At 36.0% G+C, this 14458-nt stretch overlaps 1 protein-coding gene and 2 non-coding genes across 3 annotated transcripts in view; 2 read left to right on the top strand and 1 right to left on the bottom strand.

Moving 5' to 3' along the window:
* The first annotated feature begins 66 nt into the window (after window positions 1-66).
* The window catches only part of XPOT (exportin for tRNA), a 123369-nt gene continuing 108977 nt past the window's right edge, over window positions 67-14458 (top strand). Inside the window, exon 1 of the mRNA XM_036237912.1 lies at window positions 67-183. The gene's annotated coding sequence lies outside the window, so the exon portion shown is untranslated. The remainder of the gene's footprint in view (window positions 184-14458) is intronic.
* Window positions 1899-2017, bottom strand: LOC118614353. The gene has a single exon (XR_004956022.1). It is a non-coding gene; the product is annotated as a 5S ribosomal RNA (ribosomal RNA).
* Window positions 10609-10715, top strand: LOC118614475. Its single transcript, XR_004956071.1, has one exon. It is a non-coding gene; the product is annotated as a U6 spliceosomal RNA (small nuclear RNA).

The raw sequence follows: 14458 nt of genomic DNA, 5'->3' as shown, positions 1-14458 counted from the left end.
CGCCTGGGCCGGCTTAAGCCTTGCAGAGGACGCGAGTAAAAGCCAAGGGAAGAGGGAGGTGGCAGCTCCTCGGTTCCTGAGCAGCTTCGGCACTTCGGTTACCGTAGCTCTGACTATGCGGAGCCACAGGACAGAACGCGAGGCGGCCAACTCTCTGCTCCGTGGAGCTGACCGTGTTCTGAGGTGAGCTGAGAGGCCCCGCCCTGTCTGTCTGCGTCAGTGCTAGTGACATCATGTTTACATGACGTCAGTAGTTCTTGCTCTAACATTTGGCCTGGGCTCCCGGTGGAGCTGAGGCGGCAGGGCCACGTGGTGAGACTCCAGGCTGGAACTGTGCTCACTCTTGAAAACATGTCAGTCCTCGTAGTTTTTAAGCCAATTCGTATAAGTCGTTTATAGATTACAAGCCCTGACTTAAGTGGAGTTTTATAGTTTATCCTCATGTCTAATTTTCACCCAGTCACACGCTATGGGTTAATTCTCACCCGTGTCCTTTTCCAGTCATCTCAGGTTTGTGCTAATGAAGCAGCTTCCAAGCAGAGCTTCTCTTTAGCTTGCCAGTACTAGCCAAACTGTTAGGCTTCCTTTAAAAGATCTCAGAATGAAGGATAAATTAATGTAACTTTTGTTAAAGGATCTGAATTGATGCAAGTTGTCATTCAGATTAATTACAAATTCTTTTGACATTTGACAAACGCCGTAAACCCAGCTCATGGATACGTTCAATACTCTGGAACACTGTCCACTACTCTCTAAGTTAGTTTTTTCCTTTCTCCTTCCTTGTGCATGCTTATTGTGTGCCACCTAATCATACTATTTAGTCACATATTTTAAAAATTCAATTTATTGGGGTAACTAATTAATAATATAAAATTCAGGTGTACACTATTATAGTACATCATCTGTATATTGCATTGTGTGCTTACCACCCAGGTTCTGGTTTCCTTCTATCTCCGTATATTAGACACCCTTTACCCCTTTCATCCTTCCCCCCACCCTCTTCCCCTTTGGTAACCATCATATTGTTGTTTGCATCTATGAGTTTGTTTTATTTGTTCGTTTGTCACTTTATGTTTTATATCCCCCATATGAGTGAGATCATACAGTTCTTGCCCGTTTCCATATGACTTATTTCACTTAGCATGGTACTCTCAGGATTCATCCATATTGTCACAAATGGCAATATTGCATTATTGTTTATGGCCAAGTAGTATTCCATTGCGCATATGTATATATATCTTTTTTATCCAGTCATCAGTTGTAGGACACTTAAGTTGCTTCCATGTCTTGAATCATGTATATTTTTACATGTCTTTCCTCTACTGAGTGGTGAACTCCCTAAGGGAGAAACTAGGTTTCACTTACCTTTATAATCTTTTCATAATGAATAGCAAGTAATGTTTGTTGAATAAAGGAGGGAATTTCTATTTTTATTTTTTTTGTCAAACTAGAGCTATTCTGCCATTACTACCTTTCAATGCAAATCCCATAGTTTAATTTTAATAAATATAGAATACACTTGTTCCCTGCTCTCAAGAATATAAATGAATAAGAGGAACTCTTAACAATAATACAAGGCAGAATTTTATATGTTATAAAGGCAAAAAAGGAGGCAGCAATCTTTTTTTTTTTTTTTCTTTTGAAGAATCACAGAAGCTTCCTGGAAGGGAATGTGATCATTTGCCATGAATGAGTAGAAGCCAGTAATCAAAAATAAATAAATAAATAAAGTACTAGCACCAAAACTAACAGGCAATGGAAGAGGATTATAAAACAGTAAACGTACTTAAATAATATAAAAATTTCCTAGTAAAGGTGGCATTATAAATCAGCAAGTAAAAGAAAACGTTCAGTTAATAGTGAAGGAGACATGATTATTTTTATTTATTCATTTTAAATGCCTATAGCACCTGGTATTCCTAGGTGGTCTCCCATCCAAGTACTAACCAGGCCCGACCCTGCTTAGCTTCCGAGATCAGATGAGATCGAGCATGTTCAGGGTGGTATGGCCGTAAACGACATAATTTTTTTTTAAAAAAGAACTTTTTCCTATATCCAGCAACAAAACAATAACATGTGTAAAAAACCACAAAATGGAAAAAAATACAAGTGAAAATTTAATTGACTTAGAAATAGAGAACCTTCTAATAATACAAATTGGAAGAAATTACAAATGAAGAGATTGACTCAAATGTATAGAAACAATAAAATACTATATCCATCTGGGAAAAATATTTGTAATCTATGTCAGACAAAGGTTTAATGTGCTTCATATCAAGATCTAGTAATCCTAGAAATGCAGATCAAACGTCTGTTTTCGACCTATCAGATTTTTTTTAAAAACTTTTTTTTTAAGTGCTAGTAAACATACAGTGTGTTCTTATCCATGGCACATGGGAATGTAACTTGGTATGATCTTTCTAGAAATCTTGGAAATACAGTATATATTAAGATTAAATGAGAGTATGTGTACAGTGTCTAGTCTACAAGTGTTCAAAACAAAATATATGCTTAATAAATAATAATACCTATCATTATTGTTACTATTATTATCACTAGCATCATCATACCTTTTAATCAGCTGAGCACTTAGAATAATACTTTAAACTTAATAAATGTTCATTAAATATTTGGCCAATTCTTATGATTTGCACAAGAATTTTATAGGGAAAGATATAGAGTTAATGACATCCAAAGCTGTTAAAACATGAAAGTTAAAAAGCAAGGCGTTACCTTGAATGATCATATGGTTCAACCCAGAAACATGATATTTTATATTGTAGCAATAAATGTTTGTTATTGATAATATGTTAGCTGTCAATTGCTGCATATCAAATAAACCTAAAACTTAGCAACTTTAAAACAATATAAATCATGTATTATCTCACAATTTCTGTGAGTTAGGCATCCAAGAGTGGGTCATTTGGGCTTTTTTGTTTCAGTCTCCCATAATACTGCAGTCAAGTATTGGCTAGGGGTGTAGTCATCTGAAGACACTGTTGGATTGGAGAATGCCCTTCCAAGCTGACTCTCTCACATGTCTAGCAAGTTGGTCCAGACTATTGGCTACATGGGCCTCTACACAGGATGGCTTGAGTGTCCTCACAGCATGCCAACTGGCTTAACATAGATCAAGTGATGAATCTAAGAGACCCAAACAGGAGCCGCAATACCTTTTATGACATAGGCTTGGAAGTCACACATCACCTTGACCACATTCAGGGCCAACCTTGATTGAATTTGGGCAGGAGACTAGGGAAGGACATGAATGCTAGCAAGCAATGATCAATGGAAGCTGTCCTGAGGTCTAGCTAGCACAGTTGTTGATATTTCCAGCATGGAAGATATTTATGTGTCTTCTTAAAAATGTCTAAGGATAGAAGCCCTTAACTGCTTCTATAGTGATATTGCTTAAGAAGTTGTTTCTTAATTTAAGGCATAATCTCTCCTATTCAGTCTGGAAAAATAACTCTGCTCATGACCATTAATTTGATACTGCACTTTATAGGTTCTTTGAAAATATCTCTAGTAACAATGCCAGTGTCAAAACCGTTTTAGTAGTAACGACCTATTTGGGGGGCAAAAGGACATTAAGGACAGGGCAAAGTGTTCATTCAGCCATCAGTTCTTTCGTTTATTTGATAAACAGTGGACTAAATTTTATGTATGGTCGATATAAACATAAAGCAAAATATACCAAAAATAATTTTATAATTTAGCAATTATGCCAGTTAATTACGATCCAGATTTTATATTCGGGCTTACTTCCCCTTCGTTAGTCTATTTTCTTGATATAATACAATATAATAATAAAACTGCCATTGATTTAGCACTTACTGTGTTTTAGGTGCTTCACTAATCTTCCAACAAATCTTAAGGGTAGGTGAAGTTATCACCATTTGATTACGCATAAATTAAGTAATGTGTCCAAAGTACACACAGCCAGTAATTGAAAAGGGCTGAGATGCAAACCAAGATCTGTGTCTCTTTCCTCCACAAACATGGCTACTGTGAGTTATCCCCACACACATATTCCTCCCACCTCAGAGGTAAGAGACTTACACATTGCTATTCAGGCATTTTCAAATTGTTTCTGCGGTTATCTCCCTTATTATATTGACAGTATGGTTGAAATATATGATTTCAGTGAGTATTCTTTTTGGTTTACCAAAGGGAACTAGATATTTGATATGGAATAATCTCTTTCATTTTCTTTTCCGATTATTTACTAAGAAATATCAGACAATACCATACAATTAGCAACACATTATACAGCCCTTTAGTACTGAACTTGCAACTAAATTACTTTCTCTGTTGTATGTAAACAATTTTGACATCCCTCCCCCCAAACAAAACACATTTTTTTACATTTAATTCTCATTTGTTTTTCTATACATCTAAATACAAAGTGATTTTGAAATCAAGATTAGGGGATTATACCAGATAGCAAGTTGAGAAACTAATTCAAGCTTTAAGAGAGGAAGAATATTTCAGATCTATTCTCTCATTGTTGCCTAGTATTGGTATAGAGCTGCATTGTCCAATAGATAACACTAGCAAGATGTGGCTATTTACGTTTAAGTGCATTGAAGCCAAGTAAAATTTAAAATTTGGTTCTTCATTTGCACTAGGCACATTTCAAATGCTCAGTAACAACATGTGGCTAGTGGCTACTGTATTGGATGGTACAGGTACCAAAATTTCTGTCATTACAAAAAAATTATATTAGGCAATGCTGGGGGAAAAAAATCATAAAGAATTTTACAGATAAAATAAACCAAAATTGACAATAAGGTCTATTATTTTAATTGTTTCTTACTTTTTTCTTGACAATATCCACATGTATGTTTTATCTTTAAAATGTTTTGCATGCGTATACATATATCTAAAAACAAAATAATTATAGCTAAATTTATTGAGTATTTAATAAATTCCAGTAATTGTGCTAAGTGCTTTATATAAATTAACTCATTTAATCTTTAGGACAATGCCACGTTCAGTGTGGAAAATTTAGAAAGTATCTTTATTAAAAAAAGAGAGAAGACAAATCTTAATCCCTAAACCCAGAGATAATCACTGTTGACATTACTACTAGTGGACGCTATGGTTTGCTGCCCAGATCCCAACATACAACTGCCAGGAATGTTGGCTACTGATTGCTCATAATTAAATTCCTCTTCAAAATTGCCGTCTGTGAAGGACAGTGTCTCACCCTAGGTTATATCCTCTCCTTGGGGGCAGCCTAAATCCAATGACTGGCCAATCGTGGAGGTACAAAGACACAGTCCCTCAGTTGGGACAATCTGAGACATCCAGCTTTAGAACTTCCATGGGACTGGTTAAAACCTCTGTGGCAACTGCCCTGCAGTTCACCTTCTTCCTCTGCTCTTTCCTGCCTGCGTACACGTGCTGGTCCTGAGAGCACTCTCTAGTAGAATTTGCACCTGCATGCAAATTCCCGTCTCAGAGTCTTTTTCTTAAAAAACCCAAACTTTGTCAACATTTTCAGAGTGTAAGTTATAGATTCTTCTTTTTGAATATATCTTTAAATTTTAAAAATCTATTTAAACTTATTTCTCCTTAACAAATTTGATATTTTTTTATCGTTTTATGTATTAATTTTTTAGTTGACAACATTTTATGAATAATTTTGCATGGAATTAAGTATTTTTCTATGTCATAATTTTAACAGTCACCTAGGATTTCTTTAGCACATCATACTTAGTCTTCTATTCTTATCTATTTTGCTGTTTCTTGGATTTCACTGTGGCAGACCCTAAAACTCAGTAAACTAACTCCAGTTCCCAACTTCCCTCTCACTTGCCTGCCTCTATGATAGGAAACCAAATATTCCCAGGTATTTCATTTTTCAAACATACTTACAACTAGGGTTGGTGTAAATTCCAGCCATTGGATGGGAAACCAAATATTCCCATGTATTTCATTTTCCTAGCCTTACTTACAACCCCTAGTTGTAAATTCTAGCCATGGAAGTAAGCTAAAGATTTCTGAGGTTGAGGGGGAAGTTGCAGGAAATTTTGCCTTCCAAATAAAATGGGACAGGCCAAACTGGTATCATTTCTTACCTAGTCTCTTTGCTTCATAAGGAATGAGATGTCTAGAGCTATAGTAGCCATCTTTCATCCACGAGGGAAAAATTAAGAAAATTAAAGGCTTCTGGCCCTTAGATTGTTCAACATTTAAACCAATGCCAACAACCATCTATCTCTGGATTCCTTGTTATGATGAGAAAAAATAACTATTGTTTTAACCTATTTGTGTTTGAATTTTCTGTTATTTACAGCTAAAATCATTTATAAATGTCACTGTTCTGACATTCATGATTAGAAGTAATACAGTGATGAACATCATTGTGCATAAATATTTGAATAGCAACAACTTAACATCAAAGTCAGGGAGGAAGAGAATTAGGATCCTGCATTTCCAGTGTTTCTTCTCCTTGACCATATGCAGCCCTGTTTTTAACCTTCCCATTTTCTTTTTCTTGTGGGGACCAGAAAAGTAATGCACATAGGGTTTCCTAAATTTTCTAACAGGCAAGTAGTGGGAATAAGAAATAAATCTTTTATAATCAGAATCTTATCTCTTCACATAGGATATATTTAAAATGTTTTTCAATTACAGTTGACATACAACATTATATTAGTTTCAGGTGTACAACATAGTGATTAGACATTTGCATAACTTACGAAGGGATTACCTGATAAGTCTGGTACTCATCTGACACCTTATGTAGTTATTACAATATTATTATATTCCGTATGCTGTACTTTATATCCCTGTGACTGATTTTATGCTGGCAATTAGTACATCTCAAATAGGCTATTTTAGTTAAATATACCATGTGATGGTGTTCATGTCCACTAATATAGAATCAGCAAGGTTTCTTTTTGGAGCAAGTATTGTGTGAACAGGGTGGCATTTTAGACTATGTCATGAATTAACTCTACATATATTTGACTGGCAATCATTACGGTCTCTAGGGTTAAGATACATTATCACTTCAGAATAAACATGGTGAATCAAAGAAGTTGAACTGAACTACCATTTGTAGTTAAAAGGAGCATAGTTAAATTGAAAAATAGATATTGAAATTGTGTCTGATTTCAGCTTTCTAGTGGCTGGCATTAATAATGCAAAACCTGAATCTGATGAGTCTACCTCCATGACTCTCATTTACTCTCCAGTCTCTAATTCTGCAGCCCCAGAAACCTCACATTGGCCGCTTCTGGTTCAAAGTAAAGGCATAAGTGTGCTTTTCGATATCATAGGAAATCAGAGTCTCTAGGACTTGAAGTGTCCAAGATAAAGATTCTCTGGCTCATTTCTGCTAGTGTATTTAGGTAAGAAGATGGCTCCAGATTTGACCAGACTGCAGGCAAGTTGCTCCAAACTAGACTTTCATTCATGAGCACAAGACTAAACCTTGACTGGCGTAAGCAGCGTAGTAGAAAAGCAACCTAAGGAAATCATATCTGATAAGGGGTTAATATCCAGAATATATAAAGAACTCCTACAACTCAACAACAACAAAAATATAACCTGATTTAAAAATGAGCAAAGAAGGTCTATAAATGGCCAACAAACATATGAAAAGATGCTCAATATCACCAGTCGTTAGGGAGATGCACAAAATCAAAATCACCTCACATTCATTAGGATAATATTTTTTAAAAAAAAAAGTGTTGGTAAAGATGTGGAAAAACTGGAAACCTTGTGCACTGTTGATAGGAATGTAAAATGGTGCAGCTACTGTGGAAAACAGTGTGGTGGTTCCTCAAAAAATTCAAAATGGAATTACCATATGATTCAGCAATTCCACTTCTAAATATATATATATATATATATATATATATATATATCCAAAAGATTTGAAAACAGGATCTTGAAGAGGTATTTGTACACCCATGTTTATAACAGTATTATTTACAATAGCCCAGAGGTGGTAGCAACCCAAATGTCCATAAACAGATGAGTGGATAAAGAATATGTGCTGTATACATACAATGGAATATTATTCAGCCTCACAAGGGAAAGAAGGAAGGAAATCCTGTGACATGCTATACCATGGATGTTGAGGCCATTTTGCTAAGTGAAATAAGCCAGTTACAAATAGACAAGTACTGTATGATTCCACTTATGTGAGATATCTAGAGTAGTCAGATGTATAGATATATATTGGTTGTTGCCAGGGTCCCTGGGAGTGCCGGGAGAGGCAAAAGAGGAATTGTTATTTAAGGAATATAGAGTTTCAGTTTCACAAAATGAAATTGTGAGATTGTTGCACAACAATGTGAATATACTTAACACTGAAGGAAGAGATCAAGATCTTAAGTGGCCCACAACACTTAAAATATTTAATATCTTGACCCATTACAGAAAAGTTTACTGACTCCCTACAAACTATTATTTATGGCACATTTTGCCTTTTTTGCATTCTGGTGGTATATTAGATGTAAGAAGTAGGAATCACTCAAATCATCTTAAGTGAAAAGGGATTTAATGCAAGGCAGCAGGAGCTTATGAAATCATTGAAAAGGCTAAAGGAAGGGTCACATGGTAGGACCTCCAGGAATGAATGATTCCTAAGATAAAATTACTAGACTGGTCAACTGGGGGAGCTGCTCCCTCTGCAATAATCAGAAAGGTGGGGAGTCAGGGGTCTCCACTGGTAGTGCTGAGTTCAAAGACACCACTGTAGTTGCGATCCAAGGATCAGGAAGCCACTGCTACTCCTGCGACTACCTCATGACACCCATGGAGTTAGTACCCAGACACTGAAACAATGCTGCAGAAAAGCCCAATGTGTCCACTCTGAGTTTGCCAGCGGAAACAAAGCAGATAACCCCAGCCTGGGATCCATCTTCCAAGTGCTTCTAATTGGCAGAAGCAGAACCCCGACTTCAGGGAGATGGGGAAGATGTGGTTTTTGTTTCTTTAGCCTCTGCAGGTTAAGAAAGCACTCTAGAGATTTGGAATAGATGCTGGTTTGTGACTTTAGGCTCTTTCCAACTCCTCTCATCTTTGGCCAACTCCTTCCTCCTTATTCTTTTATTTGAGAGATATCTGCTACTCCCCTTGCTCCACACTTACTGGGTGGGATGCGCTTTTGTGAGCTTCCATAGCTCTTAGCTCTGCAATGTGTATATCGCTCCATGTTATAAGAAGCCTGGTTTCTTCCTCTATTAGACTGCAAACTCCTTGACAGCAGAAACTCAGTCTTATTTATCATTGTGTAGGAGGTAATTGGTATATATTTGTTGAGAATAATAAACAGTTCCTATATTATAACATCCCAGATAGCATTTCTTCTCCTATTTTCTTTGTTACATATTCTTGTGTGCTGATGTCTATATACAGTGAAAGCTCAGTAAATGTTAACTTTCTGGCTTTCCTTTTGACATGGCAAAGAGAAATTCCACCAATAAACCATATCTATGTGTGTTCTTGTTTGACACTCTATACCTATATAGGTTAATAGATACTATGCAACAGTTAATATATACATATATGCACACACACACTCAAATGAATGCGTATAAAATCCTCACAGCTATCCTATTAGGTAGACACTATTTTTGTTCACGTTTTATAGATGAAGAAACTGGAGCTAAGAAAAAATAAGTAACTTAACTACTGTTACACAGTAAGTGGCAGAACTGGGACTCACCTTAAATCTGGCTAATACCAAAATTTATACTCCAAACCATGATGATAATGATGATGATGATTGTGATAATGATGACAGCTGATAATTCCAGACATTGCACTAGGCATTTTACATGTGTTATCTCAAGCTGTATACATCCTCATATAGAACTTATGCTTCATAGTTGTTACATGTGGTAAGGTAGACAAAGCTCTGGATATCTGTGGCTCTTCCTGGCTCTGCTACTAATTTCACTGTATAACCTCAGGGAAACTACTTACCTTTCTGAGCTCGTTTTCCCTACAAACCAGTGAATGATCTTTAAATAGTTCTAGTTCTGAATAAATTCTGCTTTGTTTTTCACTCCATAATTCTATGTAATGTAACTTTTCTCACACTTTAAATTCTAAGTTCCTATAGAATCTCAGTTTTATTTTATTGTTTTCTCACATCTTCCATGGTATTAGCTTGGAACTCTGCTGTATAGGTTTATGAGAGGTGTATATGTAGATCGAGATGTGTCCAAGGAGAAATACCCATCTTTATAAGAAGCAGTACTTATCGTCACGTGTTACCTTCTTTTGGGGATGACATTCAGATGTAATTTAGGGCTGCCTAAGAGAAATCAGTAGTCAGCACCTTTGGAAATTTTTCTGTAGTGAGAGGTTAGTTTCTTATCCTTAAAGCAGAGCTGTGATCACTGCCCAAGTATCTACTCCTGTGACTGAATGCAGAAATGTTTCTTTTATGAAAATTGTGCTATGTGTCTGTAAAAGGTTCTTGGCCTGTAGATAATACCAGATACAGTAGGGAGTTTCTACAGGGAACTAGTATTTATTCTGTTCCCTATCTTTATAAAACAATCAGAAAATCACAAATCGTTTTATAGCTTTTCTGAGTCTTTGAGGAATCACTTTTTAGAAAATGAAGTTAAAAAAATGCTCACTTTGGAAGCACATATACAAAAATTGGAATAATGCAGAGAAGATTAGTGTGGCCCATGAGCAAGGATGACATACAAATTCATGAAGCGTTCCATAAAAAAAAAAAAAAAAAGAACTAGAATTTTCCCCAAACATGTGAATGACTTACATGCAAGGTAACTATTTCCAAAACTCTGACTTTATAGGTCAGTTTCAAGGAGAAAGCTACCTTAAATACAGCTCAAATGGAAGAATTAAGCCAAAAGGCATGGGGCTAGGGGAAGAAAATAACTTTTAAAAGTAGCTATTTTTAGCTGCTAGTTTATATTCTGGGAGAATGGCAAAATTTACTTCTGGGGTAAAAGGAACTTTTGTTTGAGGAAAAAAAAAGATGTGCCTTTGGAGTTGGGAGTTAGTTTATGTGTGGGAGGGTTTGACAACAAGTATTACATTGCTTGGAATAATAAAATTACAGAGATCTAGACCTGAAGAACTCAGAAAAGAGATGGAGAAGGAAATCTAAGCAAAATGGCAGCAGGCAGAGCCTGAGGAGAAAATACAGGGAGAAATTTCCTATGTTGAAAATGGCCAAAGAACTTTTGGATGCTTATATTTCCTGTCCTGTGCTATAGTATTATCCCCAGACTTTCGATATAATAGTCCATTGTAAACAACCTCTTGTATATATGGTACTAGGGGAACTAATGAGGAGAGCACAGTCATCACAAGTAGTAACCACAAGAGAGACAAAAGCAAGAATTTAGAGTAAGAGATGGTCAAGAATTCCTTCTTGACCTTGGGGAATCATACCTGCATATTAAAGAATCGGAAGCCTGGAAGTTGGAGGTTATTCCAGACCACACTTGGAGGGTTAAAGCCTGATCCCTGAGCAACGGGAAAAACCCTAAATTGTCCAGGGTCAGCATGGATCAGTCCACATGCTCGTGGTTCCATTTTTTTTAAGGACTTGGATATAGTGTATCCATACAGAAAATTGGAGATTAATATTAAGAATTATTCATCTGACTGGAGAAACTACATATTTAAAAACAAAACAGAACAGAACTGTGTGACCTGTTCATATATAGATCTGTGCATTTCTTAGTAACTGTCACCATGGTAGCAAGACAGTTAGATAGGGGTGCCTTCTTAGTACAGTACATATAAAGGAGAGAAATAACAGCTAATCGGGTACTGTCTTATACCTTTCTTTACTTAACGTGTTGATCCTATATTGCTATTAGCCTCAGACACTTTTCTCCCTAATAGCATCAAGCACAGTGTTAGGACTGTATTACTATATTAGGAACTCAAATATATATACTGATTGACTGAATTAAATAAATGATGTGTCTGCTATGTCTGCTTTCCAAGCTCTAGTCACCTGGCAGACATTTAATTTAAAAAATGGCTCCTACCTTTGTCTAGGAGATCAAAACTAGGCCATTTTCCTGATTGGGCTGGTCCAACGTGCTTTTCAGGTTGAAGGGTTGAAAGGACAGCAGTTAGGTACTCTGAGATGTTATATTATTAGAAGACTAACATGCGAGTGATAATAGAAAAATAAGTGAATTCATTTTCATCAGTGAGGCTATTCAAGGACAGGAAGCTTTGTGTAAGGACTTGTAATGCTGCTCTCTTGGTGCAAAGACAGGTTCAGCAGCAGTTTCTGAAGTGTTTGATGTCAAGCTGGAGTTAAAACCCTGTGAACAGGAAGTTCACAGATTCAGGCTTCAAAGTGAGATAGCTTTTTAAGCCCCTACCCCAACCTTATACACAATTAACACTCAGCTTGGGGAGGCTACTTAAAACTCCTCGAGTTAATGATAATCTTTTATTATAGCCTTTTTCCTAATACATTCTTACATTTCATTTTAATTGTCATCTATATAATTACTCTGCATGTCAGTTACTTCCACTTCTATTTTGTAATGTTTTATTATTTCATATTTCTTTTTCAAAGTGTTTAAATGTAGACACACCCTCTTTATTTTAATAGCCAGCATGCCCATATTTGCCACTTTAAAATATGGGTTCCTATAGTTTCAACAGATCCTCCAAGTGTGCTACCTCCAGCTGATAGATTAGTATTCTAATCATGTGCAATGCTGAAAACAGCTGCAAGAATTTGTCCTTGGAATTCTTTAGCAGTAGCTTCCAGTTGATAAAGCCCAAATTTGGCCAGTCTGATGTATCAGCCACTGGAACATGATTATCATCCTATCACTCTCACTGGGACAAACGGAGCAAGACCAGCCTCTTGTGGAACAAGCTGCAGAAGTCACTATTCCCAGAGGGAACAGGTTACATCTTTCAAAACCTAGTAAGGACTTTGACCTAGTTCCTTGAAACTAGAGTATAACTGGAAAGTATAATTGGTTGCAAATGTGTTTTTTCTTTCTCAACATTACTTTTGAACCCCTGTGAGACAGACCAGGCATCTCTCTTCACATGGATTCAGACCACCACCATTCATAAACTTGACTAATTCAATATGAAATTTGGGGAGCAGACAAATAATGTGACAATTTTATCAAAAGAATGTGTAGGTCTATGTCACAAAAGTCTATGAATACATAGATAATGTGGTTATAGCACTCAATTCTCCTCTGTATATTTTTGCCACTGTGTTTAGCACAATACCAGGTGCTCAGTGAATGTTTGTTGAATGAGTGAATGAATGTGAAAAGCTCCTCACAATTTGATTCCTACCTACTCCTCCAGTTGTATTTCTTACTGCTTCACTTTCAAAAACCTATAATTTCTACTCTGGCAAAAATAGCTACTCAGTTTTCTAAAAACCTCTCCTGCTTTCCCACTTCTATACCTTTGCTGTTGCCATACCAACTGCCTGGAACTCTTCTCTCATAACTATGAACATGCTACTATTTCCTCATCTCAAATGGTACTTCATGAAAGTTTTACTAATTATCTCAGTAGTATGTTAGCTTTTACCCCTTCTAACTCAAAAAATTTGAACATCTCATTTATTAACTACTTTATAATTATTTTTGTGGTTAACTTATTCTCCTTGTCATATAGCACACACACACACATGCATACATACACATATATAGTAAACTTCTTGAAGATAGGCACTGGGTCTTATTAATCTGTACAGTGACTAACACATAGTTGATGCTTGATAATTGCTGAAATAATTACAGTAATTGGTTTTGCTAATGCTATACTATGAACCCCAGCAAATTTTTATCATTTTTCTTAAAATCTAAAAGTTGTTCTCGTATATGAACATTATTCAAACTCCAGAACTAGACTGAAATTGTACTTTTGTCAACATTTTCTTTCTAATTAATTCTGCAGGAAATTAGAGCACTCATTAAGACTCTTCCTTTGTGTTTTAAGTGATCATGGACTTGTTTGGTTCTTTTAGTGACATGATTAGCATCATTATAATATATATCTTGTGCTCCTCAAAGAAAATCTTTTGAATATTTTTTCCTTAAGAATGTATGTATCATTAAATTCTTAATTCCTCTATTCATTGCTGCCATCTTGTCTGCATTTCTAAAAGGTGGCATTTCTATCCATTCATCTATTTACATATGAGGTAGAGGTCTTCATGGAGACCCTTGAGGCTGTGCTTCTGCATATTATTAAACATTTTTTTGTCTGCAAATGACCTCTTCTTGACACATAATGATAAAACCAAAGATCAAAGATTCTCTTCATTTTTTTTTTTTTTTTTTTAATTAACTGTCACCACTTGCTAGGCATAGAGATGAGATGGAGCACAAATTATCCCAGAATTGATCCTGGAAATGAGTTGGGAAACTTTCCTCTTGAAAGCAGAAACAATGCTATGTGCTTTAATACCTAAAATTTCTAGCCCTGCTGAGGAAGT

Source organism: Rousettus aegyptiacus, unplaced genomic scaffold (assembly GCF_014176215.1).
Source record: "Rousettus aegyptiacus isolate mRouAeg1 unplaced genomic scaffold, mRouAeg1.p scaffold_m13_p_2, whole genome shotgun sequence".
In the NCBI taxonomy this organism is placed as follows: Eukaryota; Metazoa; Chordata; class Mammalia; order Chiroptera; family Pteropodidae; genus Rousettus; species Rousettus aegyptiacus.
This window is presented reverse-complemented; position numbering and strand designations above follow the sequence as displayed.